This window comes from Lissotriton vulgaris, chromosome 2_1, assembly GCF_964263255.1.
Source record: "Lissotriton vulgaris chromosome 2_1, aLisVul1.2, whole genome shotgun sequence".
Classification (NCBI taxonomy): Eukaryota; Metazoa; Chordata; class Amphibia; order Caudata; family Salamandridae; genus Lissotriton; species Lissotriton vulgaris.
The window spans coordinates 387,300,175-387,314,925 of NC_141687.1; positions in this window are offsets into that span (position 1 = coordinate 387,300,175).

Sequence of the window (14,751 nt, forward strand, 5' to 3'; positions counted from 1 at the left end):
CACAAACTTAGAAAAAAACTCAATGAGTCCTAAAAAAGATGTAACCTTATCCTTATTTTTGGACTGGGGGACTCAGTAATGGCCAAAACCAATTTAGTTTTAGCATGAATGCCGAAAGCACAAATTTCATGACCAAGACAACTCACACTATTGGCCGCAAACTTGCACTTAGAGAATTCTACAGTTAATCCAAATTTATTTAAGAGGGAAAGAACATGAAGGAGTTTAGTTTCATGATCACTACTGTTCTTCCCAATGACAAGAATGTCATCTTGGAAAATGAGAACATAATCCACATGACCAAAAATCTTGTGCATTAAACGTTGGAACACAGCAGCTGCAGAAGCCATGCCAAACGGCATTCTGGTGTATTTGAAAACAGCCAATGTGTGAAATGACAGCCAATGGGTGAACTGAAGGCAGTAAGATTTTTACAATCATCAGAAAGGGGAATTTGGTGGTAAGCTTGAGACAGGTCAATTGTGGAGAAAACATCCATGGCTCTGGTTTTAGTAAGCATTTCATTGATTTTTGGGAGAGGAAACTGGTCTATCAAAATGTTACCATTGAGATGGCGTGAGTCAATGCATAACCTAAGCTTTCTGTTGGCCTTCCTAGCGAGGACCAACGGAGAAATCCATTGGGAGGATTCTATAGGTTCGATGACACCATCATTGGCTAACCTACTTAATTCCTTCTCATCTTCCTCTCTAACGGAAAAAGGAATATTTCAAAGTTTGTGGACCTTTGGAGATGCATCAGGTTTGAGGTGAATGTGATGCTCAAAACCTTCCAATCTGCCCAATGTGCCAGAAAAAACACCAGGAAAATTATCACATGGAGTCTTGCCTAAGAATTCACCTTCATCTAAAACAAGAACTTGTTCTATACCATTAGGATCAAGAATAATATTGAGTTCCCTTTGCTCTTTCAACCCAAGAACAGATGGACCATTTTTTGAAACATAAAGTTCAATCAATCAATCAATCAAGATACTTGTATAGCGCGCTACTCACCCGGAAGGGTCTCAAGGCGCTGGGGGGGAAGGGTCCGTTACTGCTCGAAAAGCCAAGTCTTGAGTTGCTTCCTGAAGGAGAGATGGTCCTGGGTTAGCCGAAGGTGGATGGGGAGGGAGTTCCATGTCTTTGCTGCCAGGTAGAGAAGGATCTTCCGCCGGCGGTGGCTCTGCGGATGCGTGGAACGGCGGCGAGGGCGTGGCTGGTCGATCGTAGCTGGGGCGTGTGCGTGTAGAAGGTCAGGCGGTCGTTGAGGTACTTGGGGCCCAGGTCGTGAAGGGCCTTGTGTGCTTGGGTGAGGAGTCTGAACGTGATCCTCTTGCTGACGGGGAGCCAGTGCAGGTCTCTCAGGTGGCCGGATATGTGGCTGTGTCGGGGGATGTCCAGGGCGAGTCGTGCTGAGGCGTTCTGGATGCGCTGGAGTCTTTTCTGAAGTTTGGCCGTGGTTCTGGCGTAGAGGGTGTTTCCGTAGTCCAATCGGCTGGTGACGAGTGCCTGGGTGACTGTCTTCCTGGTTTTGGTGGGGATCCATCGGAAGATCTTTCGGAGCATGCGCAGGGTGTTGAAGCACGAAGATGAGACGGCGTTGACTTGTCTGTTCATCAAGAGGGAGGAGTCCAGGATGAAGCCCAGGTTGTGTGCGTGGTCCGTAGGCTTGGGGGTGGTGCCCAGGGCGTTGGGGGCCACCAGGAGTCGTCCCAGGCGGAGGGCGATGACCCCAGGATGAGGACTACCGTCTTGTCTGAGTTCAGTTTCAGGCGGCTGTTCTTCATCCACACGGCGACGTCTTTCATCCCTTCGTGTAGGCTGGTTCTGGCGGCGGCGGGGTCGTTGGTGAGGGAGAGGATCAGCTGGGTATCATTGGCGTAGGAGATGATGTTGAGGTTGTGTTGGCATGCAATGGCTGCGAGGGGGCTCATGTAGACGTTGAAGAGGGTTGGGCTGAGCGATGATCCCTGTGGTATGCCGCAGATGACTTCGGTGGCCTCGGATCTGAATGGGGGGAGGCGGACTCTCTGGGTTCTTCCTGTGAGGAACAAGATGATCCACTCCAGTGCCTTCTCTTGGATTCCGATGTTGCTGAAGCACTGCACTAGGGTGCGGTGGCAGACAGTGTCGAACGCTGCGGAGAGGTCCAGGAGGATGAGGGCCGCTGTCTCCCCGTTGTCGAGTAGGGATCTGATGTCGTCGGTGGTTGCGATGAGGGCGGTCTCGGTGCTGTGGTTGGCTCGGAAGCCGGACTGCGAGTGGTCGAGGGATCCGTTCGTCTCGAGGAAGGCGGCAAGCTGTCTGTTGACGGTCTTCTCGATGACTTTGGCAGGAAAAGGGAGGAGCGAGATGGGGCGGAAGTTCTTGAGGTCGGTGGGGTCCGCTGGTGGTTTCTTCAGGAGGGCGCTGAGCTCGCGTGCTTCCAGCTTTATGGGAAAGTGGCGGTGTTGAAGGAGGCATTGATAATGTCCAGGCGCAGAGGGTGGTGGTGGGGGGCTTTGGTTCGGTGGTTGGGTGCGTAGTTGGTGCACCAAAACTGTTGTGTATGTCGGCGATCTTGCGGTGGAAGAACGAGGTGAGTGAGTCGCAGAGGTCTTGCGAGGGAGTGATGTCGTTGTTTCCGGCACTGGGGTTGGAGAGCTCTTTGACGATGCTGAAGAGTTCCTTGCTGTTGTGGGCGTTGTTGTTCAGTCCTTCTTTGAATGCTGTCTTCTTGGTGGTGCGGATCAGCTGGTGGTGTTTGCGGGTGGCGTGCTTGAGGGCAGTCATGTTGTCTGTGGTCTGGTCGTTGTGCCAGGCTTTCTCAAGGGTGCACAGTTCCTCTTGGAGTTCTTAAGTTCGTCGGTGAACCACGAGGCTTTCTTGCTGCCTTGTCTGCTGGGAGGGGTCTTCGGTGGTGCAAGGTCGTCTGCGCAGTTGGTGATCCACTGTGTGAGGTTGCTGGCTGCTTTGTTGGGGTCCGTTGTGCTGGCAGGAGGGTTCTGGCTGAGGGAGGTGATGAGCTGGTCGGCGGTGATCTTGTTCCAGCTCCTACGAGGAGCTTGTTGCTGGTGGTGGTGGGTCGTGGTTTTTCTGAAGCTGAAGTGGACGCAGCTGTGATCCGTCCAGTGAAGTCCGGTGGAGTGGCTGAAGGCGATGTACTTGCTGGAGGAGAAGACTAGGTCAAGCGTGTGGCCGGCATAGTGGGTGGGGGTGTTCACCAGTTGCTTGACTCCAAGGTTGGCGAGGTTGTCCAGCAGGATGGTGGTGTTGCTGTCCTTGTTGTTCTCCAGGTGGAAGTTGAGGTCCCCTAGGAGGATGTAGTTAGCGGAGGGGAGGGCGTGCGGGCTGATGAAGTCTGTGATGTCTTCGCTGAATTGTGTGCGTGGTCCCGGGGGTCTGTAGATGAGAGTGCCTCTGAGGGTGGTCTTGGGGTCGGTGTGTATCTGGAAGTGGAGGTGTGCGGCGGCGGTGAAGGTTTCGTCGGTGTTGGTCGTGATGTGGATGGTGTTCTTGTGTATGATGGCGATGCCTCCTCCAGTCTGGTTGATGCGGTCCCTTCGGGTGATCTTGTATCCGTTCGGGATGGCGATGGCGATGTCGGGCGCTGAGGAGGCGTTCATCCAGGATTCCGTGAGGAAAGCGACACCTGGTGATGTTGTGTCGAGCAGGTTCCAGAGTTTGACGGCGTGTCTGTGGACTGAGCGGGTGTTGAGCAGGATGCACTTGAGGTGGTTGCTGCTGGGGCTCGGCTTGGCGGGCGCGGTGCAGGTCCGGAGGCAGGTGAATTTGCAGGCTTGGCAGGTGAAGGGTCCGTGGGTGTGTTTCGGGGTGGCTCGGTAGCAGGCGGGGGGTCGCCCGGTGTTGAGTGCGATGAGGGTGGCGGCTACGTAGGTCCGTCTTGTGGTCTGTTGTTGACGAGAGCCAGGGGTCCTGGCGCTGGGCGCGGTCCAGGCGCAGACGGGCGCAGACGGGCTTGCCTTTGGCGTGCCTTCGGCGTACAATCGGAGTGCCCGCTGCGCGTGTCCGCTGAGCGTCCGCTAGGTCTCCATTTAAGGCGAAGTGGGAGGGAGGATCAGCTGGGAGGCGGGAGCGGGCGGCCAGTCGGGACACCGGAAAAAATGGGGGCGAGGCCGTGATGGAGCAGCGGCTGGAAGCGGGGAGCGGAGGGGAGCTCACACCAGGGAAGCCGGCGAAAAAAACGCAGTCCTACAAACAGAGTGAGAAATGCAGGGAAATACAGTGAGATAAACACAAACAAACCAGGGGGAATTTACAACAGATTACAGTTACAATTACAATTTATAACGGAGGCACAGGGGGCAAAACGGAAGGAAGGAGGAAGAGCGAGCAGCAGCAACGAGGGGGCACCGAGGTCGAGGGCGGACCTGAGGTGCTGGGGCACAGAATCGCCTACAGCTGGAGGGCCGCGCGGCGTGGGGGTGTCCTGAGGTCAGGTCACCCCCACGCCGCGGGGCGTGGAGGTGGGGGTCAAGTATGCACAAAGCCCTTCTGTTCTTGAATCTAAAGATAAGTTTCCTAAAACATAGCAGATCAATAGATTCACCAGTGTAGCTCCCAGGAGCAATATCAGGTTGAAGTAATTCAGGACCAAGGTTTCAACAAATGTGTCGGACCATACAGCGTCATTTACTCTAGTGAAAGGAGAACTCCTCCCATTGACATTAAACACATTGGTTTGTTAGAATCATTATTGTGTGAAATATTAAGGACTTCTTACCCATAGAACTTGAAGCAAAACAACCTTCATCATCACTGTCCTCATTGGGGGAGGATAAAAAACCCTCCTCAATGCATTTAACTTTATCTTTGTTAATTTTTTTGGTGTGACACACTTGGCTGAAATTACCTATTTTCCCGCATATGGTGCATCTTGCTTGAGGGCTGGACATTTCTTATCATTGGCAAGATATCTATTGTCTCAACAATAACATCTGAATTATTTTTTGCTGGAACTTGCATCTCTTTTACTGGAGACTCCGCTCCCAGAGTTGACTTTAGATTTGTTAGAGAGAACTCTGGCAACATTTTCAAAATTCTCTTTCTTGAGCGCTTTGGCACACCTACCCAACAATTCAGCTTTCCTAGCAACTGCAAGAACATCTTTAAGAGAATTGTCACCATTAACCCATAACCTATCTTGTATTGAAGGATCAAACGCATGCATGACACTTCATCTCTTACTAACTCTTCCTCAAATACACAAAATCTGCAATCAATAGCAAGTTTTTGAAAAGCAGTAATAAAGTCATCAATAGATTCATTCTTCAGTTGTCTTCTTTGAAAGAACTTTAAACGGGTTACACCTATACAAACTTTTGGTGAAAAGTAATTCTATAGATGTGTAATTGCTTGGTTAAAACATTTTCATCACCAGACACAGCATCCTTGTTCAATTTACCATAAATTATTAACCCTTAAGGACTTAAACTATGCATCAATAATGTCTTTTTCTTTCACCAGATAATTTATTAGCATGGTCAATAGTTAGAAGATAATTGATAAAGTACTCCTTGGGGGGAGGAGCTACGTAACAACCAAGATGGCCGCATAGGCTCCCGGCTCCGCCGACCTCCGTCTGCTGCTTGATGATCCTGATTTTACGCCCGACCCCCGTGTGGGTGAACTGTTGCTGAATCTAACGGTGCGGTTCCCGAGAAATGTATCGCCCAGATTGACGGAGATGTGTCATGTTTAAGATCTCGGCCTAACCCAGCTTCTGAGCCGGGGCCTCGAGTACTTGCCCAGCCGGGTTGTAGTTGAATAACATCGGCCGTGGGACTCAGACAGGGTCCGGTCTCTGCATTGGAGGTTATCCTGGCCTGCTTTTGGTGGCGAGCGTCTGGTCTGTTCTATACTGAAGGTGTGGTGATAGGCTTCGTCTGTGGCTGTGGGGGGGAGTCCCCGTCCCCGGCGACCCGGTCGCCACCTCCCGGGTCTGCTGGACCGGGGCCCTCGCTCGCGGTGGCGTACTGCTGACTGATAATTCACCCTCCGTTGCCGTCCGCTCCGCTCTTGCCTCTTCTCCCGGAGAGACCCGGCTCTCTGAGGAACCCGTCCATGCTTGGAACTGAGCAAGTGGAGGCGGATCGGACGAACTGAGAGCCATCCTTGAAGACCGTAATGGCCGCCATTGGGGCACTTCAATTGCATTTGGAGACCCTTGTCCATAAAATGATCGCTAGTAACATCGAAACTGGGCGACCGAGTCTGGGCTCTGTTATTTTGCATGACTATCAACGAATTGATTCTCCCACGATGCCCATAGTAAAGGAGGACGGAGACCCCGTGCACGATAAAGTTTTGACGCCATTGACCTGTTTGCAGAATACATGCGGAATTGTTCCTCTGGGGGTATCGCTGCATTCACCATCGCAACCGATTCTTGTGGAGCTACCTGGTTCTTCACCTCTTGAGACTACGACTAGTAAAAACAGAGAGTCACTACCGTCCCTTCCCGCCCTTGTGGTTCTTTTACATCTACGGAGCAAAGGATATCTGGACTGCATGTCGGTGAGGGAGGTCTTACCGGTGGCAGATGCTTGCAGAGACTCAATGTGTTTGACTGGTCTCATATTAATCTTAATTGAACTTCCTATGAACTTTGACTCTCCTGGGGCGGTGATGGTATTACCGGACAGAGTCCGCATGAAAGATCGGAGGGGTCAAGGATGAGACTGTTGGTCTGGGTCTGACTTCGGGGCTTTAAAGGACAAGGGATTCGCTAACGTAATGCTTGCGGGAGGTTGGGCGGTGTTTAATGTCTCCCCTGTCTTGCTCTGTCTATAATACTTTTGAGTACTCTGTGGTCTTAGGATAGGGGTTGTTCGTTTCAGGCGGGGGGGGAAGGTGACCGGGAGTTTGTATGGCATTCTCCTCCTCCTTTCTCTTTTTACTTTTTATAGTTTAGGTAGTTGTGGCGACAGGCACGCTGCTAGTTGGGGTTAGGCGAAAGTCACATGCAGGGGTGCAGGGTGGGGGGATGGGTCTATAGTTTTGTTAGTTAGTTTAGTTTTTATGGTTTCTTTATCTCATGCTTTCCTTTCCTTTCATAACGTTGGGGTATTATCCTGATTCCGTATGTATTCCGGTATCTGGTAAGCGTACTTCTTTTTCTATCCTGGCGTCAATGGGTGGGCGGGGTCTGTGTGCGGGCGACTGCGTTGGGTTATAGATTGCTTTGTGATACATCCTGTTTTGTTCTTGCTAGCGCAGGCGCATCGGTCGTTCCCTTTAAATTGATTTGTGATTATCTTATTTCTGTACCTGCTCACTTTATCATAGTGTTAAAATGTATGGTACCAGATATATCTGTTTCTTTTTCCTTGCTTTTTAGGCTGGGGGGGGTTAAACATAAAATGAAACCTTCGTCTTATCCTGTAACGTGTTGTGAGCTCAATACAATGTTTATCCTGATTCGCTGCTGGACCTCAGGGTTGTCGGCTCAAGAGCTGTGTCATTTGATAACATAGTGGGTCTTATTCTTGTGTGGCAGCCAGCCCTTGCGGTTGTTGGCCCGTGCTTGTAATTTTATTGAACTGTACAATAAAGGATTTAAAAAAAGAAGAAAAAAAAGATAAAGTACTCCTTCCATTGTAGCCAAAGAAAAGGAGTGCTAGGAGGTGGCTCGCCGAGTTGTTTGCTGGCTCCTCACGGAACTCCTCGGGAGAAATGCCACGACTAGAGACTCGACATATTGGGGAATCGGATTGCTGGTGGAGAGGATGGCCGGCCGAAGCGGAAGAGGAAACGTTTGCGGTACTGCAGTGAGTACCGCTAGTATCGGAGCTACGGTTAACGGAATACTATCTGGTTCATTGGGAACTGCGGGGAGAGTGACCAACTGCGGGGAAAAAGAGAAGGAATGTCCCTGTAAGCTGAAACAGGATATGGGGAATAAGAAACAGCTCGGTAAAAATCCTACTGCGGCGGGCATGTGGAGAGTAAATGTAAATTGATACTTGTATAGCGCACTACTCACCCACAAGGGTCTCAAGGCGCTTGTACGAATACCGCTGTGGAACCCATCCTGGCTTTCCCTGTGAGGTGTCCACTCCTGGGCACCCCCAAGGTGGAGGCCAGGCATCCTTAGGGTTGTGGGGGCCGTTGTGGAGATTAAGCAAGCTATTGCCCAGGGTTGCAGAGTGGGACTCCATGATTGGAATAGGCACCGAGGCGAGAATTATCAGGTCCGTGGAATTTTTTAGCCCAAGCCCTGCCGAGGCGGGAAATTGAACACTGGTCCCAGGCTAGACCTCTGCATCAGGGTCTGCTGCTCTAATCATTGAGCCACACTTCTCCACTACTCCAGAGTGGATTTCAGCCCCTGATGAAGACTTTATTTAAGCTGCCAGCACCGGGGGGTGGGAAAAAGGTGACACCCCCGCAGAAGAGACTTATGATCCCCCACCCATTGTTGCAGTGGAGAGTGACAAGTGTGAACATAAAGGGCTGGGGGAAGCTAGCAAAAGTGCCATTCAAGAGGAGGACCCAGCTGGATTTATGGTGAGTGGGACTGTGGAAGGCTTACAGACCACCGATAATGCAGGAGTTGAGGGAGAGGGCGAGGTCAATCAGAAGGAAGGAGAGGGTGTACTAACATACATAAATGATGATAAAATAAAAGACCCAATGGAGGCTGGCAAAATTAGTGGCAGACATCTGAGTGCCTTATCCCCGAAAGGAATGGGGGTACACTTATTTTTTCTCACCGATGACTCAGATTCCTCCAAGCAAGGGAGTCTCTGATTGAGTAATGAGGACACTACAGATTCAAACAGCACCTTGGATGATTGCAGCTCACTTAAAGGAAGAAATCCTCAAGGAAAAAAACCAGGAAAAGGAGAAACAGCAGGTCTGGGAGTTGCAGGCAAATGAAATACCAAAGTAATAACGGAAAGTCTTAATTTTATTAAAGACACAGAGGCAAGCATTATGCTTTTCGTATCTTGCTTTTATAAATAGCAGCCAAGATAAACACACACAGGACTACAGTTCCCAACAGGCCAAGCAACATATTGGCCAATGGGAAACAAAAGCATGAACAGTAACAAACCATGAATGGACAGCCTTGGAAATAACGTAGGGTCAGACTGCGAATAGCCCTCTTTTCTTCGGCGAGCAGGTTAAGAAGAGTTCATAATGAGAGGAACAGTAGCAAAAACAATGCATAAAGTCCAAGTAAACAAATCTTGAGCACAGTCCATCAACAAAGTCTTGGAAATGTCAGTAAAATCAGGATCCGCAGAACCAGAGGGAACTCCACAAAGTGGAGCACTAGCCCAACGAAGACACTGGAGAGCATCATGAGGAAGCTGGTGGCAAAGCTGGAGTCCCTGCAGGGAGGGAAATAAACACAAGTTAGAAGTGGATAATACTCGCTTCCGTGTCTTTAATAAAATTAAGACTTTCCATCATAACTTATTAGGAAAATCTACATCTTATGGCAAGACCGGAGGCTCATATTATGCTTCTTCAAAGCATATCAATTAGAGAAGAAACAGAAGAAATCACAGGTTTACAGTAAAATATATGAAAAACTTTGCCATTGGACCAATCTGCTGATCTCAGAATGTCCTCCAGCCTGGAGCATACCCAAAAAGCTTTGGAAGCCATGCCCCCCCTGGCAAAAGGAGCCCCAAAGACCGAAACGTCCATGCCAGCAAGTAATATGACCCAACGCACCCAGCGGGCAAGAGTAGCAGAGAAAACAGGGTTGTGAGGTTTACGAAAAGAAATGAGCAGCGGGGAATGGGAGGGCGTTCTGAGATCAAAGGTACAGTGCTCATAAAGTTTGAGGCATAGACCTACACACAGTTTAGGCTGATCAGGAAAATAAGGATAAAAAACTGAATTCAAATTAGTTTTGGTACGTTTGTTGATATGAAAGAGCACACCGAAGGAGTAAATTGACGAGAGGACACATCCATGGCTTTGACATCGGAAACTCGTTTAATAGAAACCAGACATAAGAGCATGGTAAGTTTAGCAGAAAGCATTTCTAAGGAAAGATCGGCATTATCCGGCCAACTACAAAGAGTTTAAGAACCAAATTCACATACCATAACCTTGAATATTTAGGTAGAGGGGGTTTGGAAAACTTAACACCTTTCAGGCGGCGACCGATAAGAGGGTGCACACCAACTGGTTTGCCATCGATAGTGGAATGATTCAGGGAAATAGCAGACCTGTACAGAATGACCGTTCTATAAGACTTACCTGAGCTGGCTTCAGATGCCAAAAAGTTTACAATGTAAGTTAAATGGGCTGAAAAGGGATCAACACTTTTTCCCAGACACCAGCTTGCCCATAAAGGCCAAGCCGATTTGTAGGCCTTGGTCGTTCCTGGGGCCTAGGCTCTGCTGATAAAGAGAAAAGCGTCTTGCGAAATGACATTGTCAGGTTGGCTCGACCCGAGATCTTCCATGCGGACAGAGTCAGAGAGTTGTCTAGAATCAGAGGGTGAGGATGTCCCAAGGGATTCAAGAGAATGTTGGTGGAGGAGAGAAGAAGGACCAGGAAATCCATTGCCATCTCTAGAGAGATGGGAACCAGACCTGGGATTGCCAGAAGGGAACCACCAGAACCAACGAGGCTTGTTGACGGGATGCGTGAGCTAACACCCTGCTGATCATGAGGAAAGGAGGAAAGGCATAATGGAGATGAGATGACCAGTGCTGGATAAAGATGTCTGTTGCAAGGGCCGAAGGATCCGGCTGCCAACTGAAAAACCGTGGAAGCTGAGAATTGAGATGAGAGGCAGAGAGGTCGATATGCAAAGGGCCCCACTTTTGAAAGAGAGATTGAAAAACTGATGGAAGAAGCTTCCAGTTGCTGGAGTCTTGTAGGAAACTAGAATGCCAATCGGCTGTGGAGTTGAGAGTGCCTGGACAGAAATCTTGTTGAGGAGGCAAACCTCCCACAGGCACTTTGCTAACTCCGCCAGGGGTTTGGACTTGGTTCCACCGAGATGGTTGATGTATCGCACCGCAGCAACATTGTCTATGCGAAGGAGGATAGAACAACACACTTTGTTTTTGGCGAGGCTTCTGATCGCAAAGGAGCCTGCAAGCATCTCTAAACAATTTATGTGCAATCTCGTCTCCTCTACAGACCAAGTACCTCCAGTCGATATTGTGCCACACCGGGCGCCCCAACCTGTCAAGCTTGCATCGGATTCTAACACAAGATCTGGGACTGAGGCGAAAATTGTTCTTCCGTTCCAGGCATCTAAATGGTCTATCCACCATTGCAGTTACAAACGGGACTCTTGATCTAAAGAAATGAGGCCGGAATATGCCAGGCTTTGACGCAGATGTCAAATTTTCTAAGCACTTGAGGACCCAATAGTGGAGTGGACCAGAAAAGATAGCCTGGATAGAAGCAGGCCTATGATTCTTGCAAGAGATCTGAGAGAAATGACGTTGCTTCTGAGCACTTGGAACATTTCTGACTTTATAGTGGAAACCTTTGATTGAGGAAGATGAAGAGAAGCGGTGGAGGAGTCCACCAGATAACCTTGAAAATTGATATGTTGGGAAGGAACTAGCATAGACTTTTCAGGGTTTAGGAGGAAACCCAGATTGTAAAGAAGAGACTGAGTAATGTGTAAGTGTGATAACAGAGTTGGTCAGTCCAGATTCATCAGAAGGATATCGTTGAGATAAACGATCAAACGGATCCCGGGGGACCTCAAGTAAGTCACTACTGGTTTCATGATCTTGGTGAAACACCATGGGGGCGGAAGATAGCCCGAAGGGGAGAGAACAAAAATGGTAAGACACTCCTAACCATTGAAACTGAAGGAATTTCCTGTGTGAATGGTGTATAGGAACCGTGAGGTAGGCATCCTGTAAGTCTATTCTGATCATCCAATTGTTTAGACGAAGAGAATCTCTGAGGTGAATGATAGTCTCCATTTTGAAGTGGTGATAGACCACAAACTGGTTGAACCATTTGAGGCTTATGACCGGATGCATCTTTTTTTTTTTTTTTTAACCAGAAAGATGGAACTTAGGAAACCTGAAGGGTCTAGAGGAGACACTTGAATGGCGCGTTTTTGTAACCTCTGAAGCGATGAGAATTGTCATTTTGTTTGAGAAGGTGAGAGGAGGAGGGAAAGCTGTCTGTAAAGTAGGAGCGTAGAACTCTATAAGATAGCCCTGGATGAAGTTGAGGACCCAAGGGTCTGCAGTCAGAGACCGCCATTTTTTAAGGAAAAACTTTAGACGACCCCAACAGGTGGAGGAGCTAGATGACTTACTTTGTTGGTAATTGTTTATGAAGTTCTTCTGGCCACGGAAACCTCGGCCCCTTTGTGGATGGAATTGGGGCTTGAACGCTTGGTAACTGTTGTTGGAGTTGAAGGAACCTCTGGAGCCTTGATTGTGAGCTGAACGGCTGGCAAAGCAACTCTTGCCTCTGCCGGCCTGTCCAAAAACATGTGGGGAAAATACCTTCTTAATAGATTGCTGGGCCTTGTCGATGGAAGCGAAAGTTGAAACAAATTTGCTAAGATCTTTTACGAGAGAATCTCCGAACAGAAGACCATCAGCTTTGATACCAGGATCCAAGGAGGCCAAGTTACACAATTTGGGATCCATCTTAATCAGGAGGCCCTTATGACGCTCATGAGTGATGGCAGAATTTGCATTGACCAAAAGACAAAAGGCCTGGTTGACCCATAAAGAAATGTCCTGAGGATCCAGGTCTGGGCCGTCCAGATGGGTGGATTCAGCCAAGTCAAAAATACGGGCAAGACGACAAACCAGGCCCAACAATTTGTCTTGGCAGGTGGACCAAGCCTTATCCACACCTTTGCGTGGATCTTTCCCAAATTTGGAAAAGAAGAGCAGTAGCGGCTGGTCAATAGTGGGAGTACTAGAGACATTAGAGGGAAGAGACGGTTTGGAACATTCGGATTTAAGCTTAGAACTTACAGTTTTGTCTAATGGCAAGCGCAGTCTGGCAGAAATATATTCACCAACATGTGAAATAGGAAACCATTTGGTGGAATTAGGATGGCGTATAGTTGAAGGGTCAAACATGGGAGTACCTTCCACATCCAGGATGGGTTCAGAGGAAAAAGGGTCATTTTTCACTTTTTTAGGTGGAGGAGGATCATCGGCATCAAGATCACCAAATGCATCATCAGTGTCACCTAAATTGTCGGCTGTGTCCAAAATAGGAGAAATTACTAAATACTCAGGTACCTCAGCATGTTTAGTTTTGACTTTACGTTTGGTGAAAGAAACAGAAATCCCCTCCTTAATAGGAGGCCTGGGAGGCACCAAGTCCTCGACCTTGTGAGAAGGAACCTCATCCAACGTGACATAGTAACAGAAACACTTTTGGTGCTGGAAGGTACCAACTTTCTTTTTCTGCTACCCTCCGCAGACTGGTCCAAAGTTTTGGACATTAAAGACAATAGAGAATTCGCCATATCCTTTGAAAAATGCTTCATTAAAGCTTCAACTGCATGTGCCACAGAATTGTTAATAACAGTATTCAAATCAGTCTTAAATGCCTCCCCTTCCTCATTATTAAACTCAGAGATCTGTGAGCTTTCAAGCTCCATGTTCCACTAAAACAGAAAACCAGACACCAAGGGGTTAACAATGTTAGAAATAAGCTCTGTCTCATGAACACCAAGGGGTTAAAAATTTTAGAAATAAGCTCAGCCCCATGGGTGTGTAAAAAGAAAGGCAAAATCCTGACTGGGAGCAGACAGCCTCTCCCAGAGGGGGTGACTGAGCAACGGGTGTGAGGAGAAAGTGGTAGCAGCAGCAGACAGAGCACAGCATTCAGCAGAAACGCTGGAAATGGCCGCCGCGTGAGGCAACCAGAGCGGAAATAGCGAGAAGGGGAAAAAGACGCTCGTCAGAGACTCGCGGTTAGTTGAAGCGCAGGGCGCTGATAACAGATAATTGTTTGCATACAGTAAATAAACCATAAAGCGGCAAAAAATAAAGGCACATAGGAGATAACAAAAAAGGGTACTTATCTTGACTGCGAGCAGCAAGAAAAGAGGACTTTTCGCAGTCTGACTCTATGTTATCTCCAAGGCTGCCCATTCATTGGTTATTACTGTTCATGCTTTTGTTTCCTATTGGCCAATATGTTTCTTGGCCTGTTGGGAACTGTAGTTCTGTGTGTGTTTATCTTGGCTGCTATTTATAAAAGCAAGATAAGCATAATATGGGGGCTTGGCTTGCAGCTGATCAAGATGGTCGCAACTTAGAGGAGCTCCGCAGGAACAATCCGAAGCATTATCCAGTAATTAATCCGACCCCAAGGACCCTCACCAGTAGCGGAACCACCAAGGTGTCGATTGCCTGAAGCTCGGGCTCAAAACAGCCGTCTACGAGCCGAGAGGGAAGCGCAGCTCAGAGAGGCCTGCCCGCGTGGACACGACTGGGGACTCGCCTGCGGCGAAGGCCCGAAGACGGAGGAGGTCAAGCAAACGCATAAATGATGAGGAGGGCACAAGTGGGGGAAAAACAGCCATCGGGACACGGGCGCCGCGTGTGCCAAGCGTACTGACTCCGAGAGCGACATCGGCAGCGACGATCCAGCCCCGGCAGATGGCGCGGCCCGCTCAGAAGTGGGAGGAGGAGAGTGCAGCCGGGTGAACAGACTGAGGCTGAGGCTGTGGCTGGCACCCACCTGGGACACACTTGGTCGACTCCAGGGCTCAATACACTGCAGGAGGCGCTGTGACATCCCATGCAATGCAGAGACGGCTGAT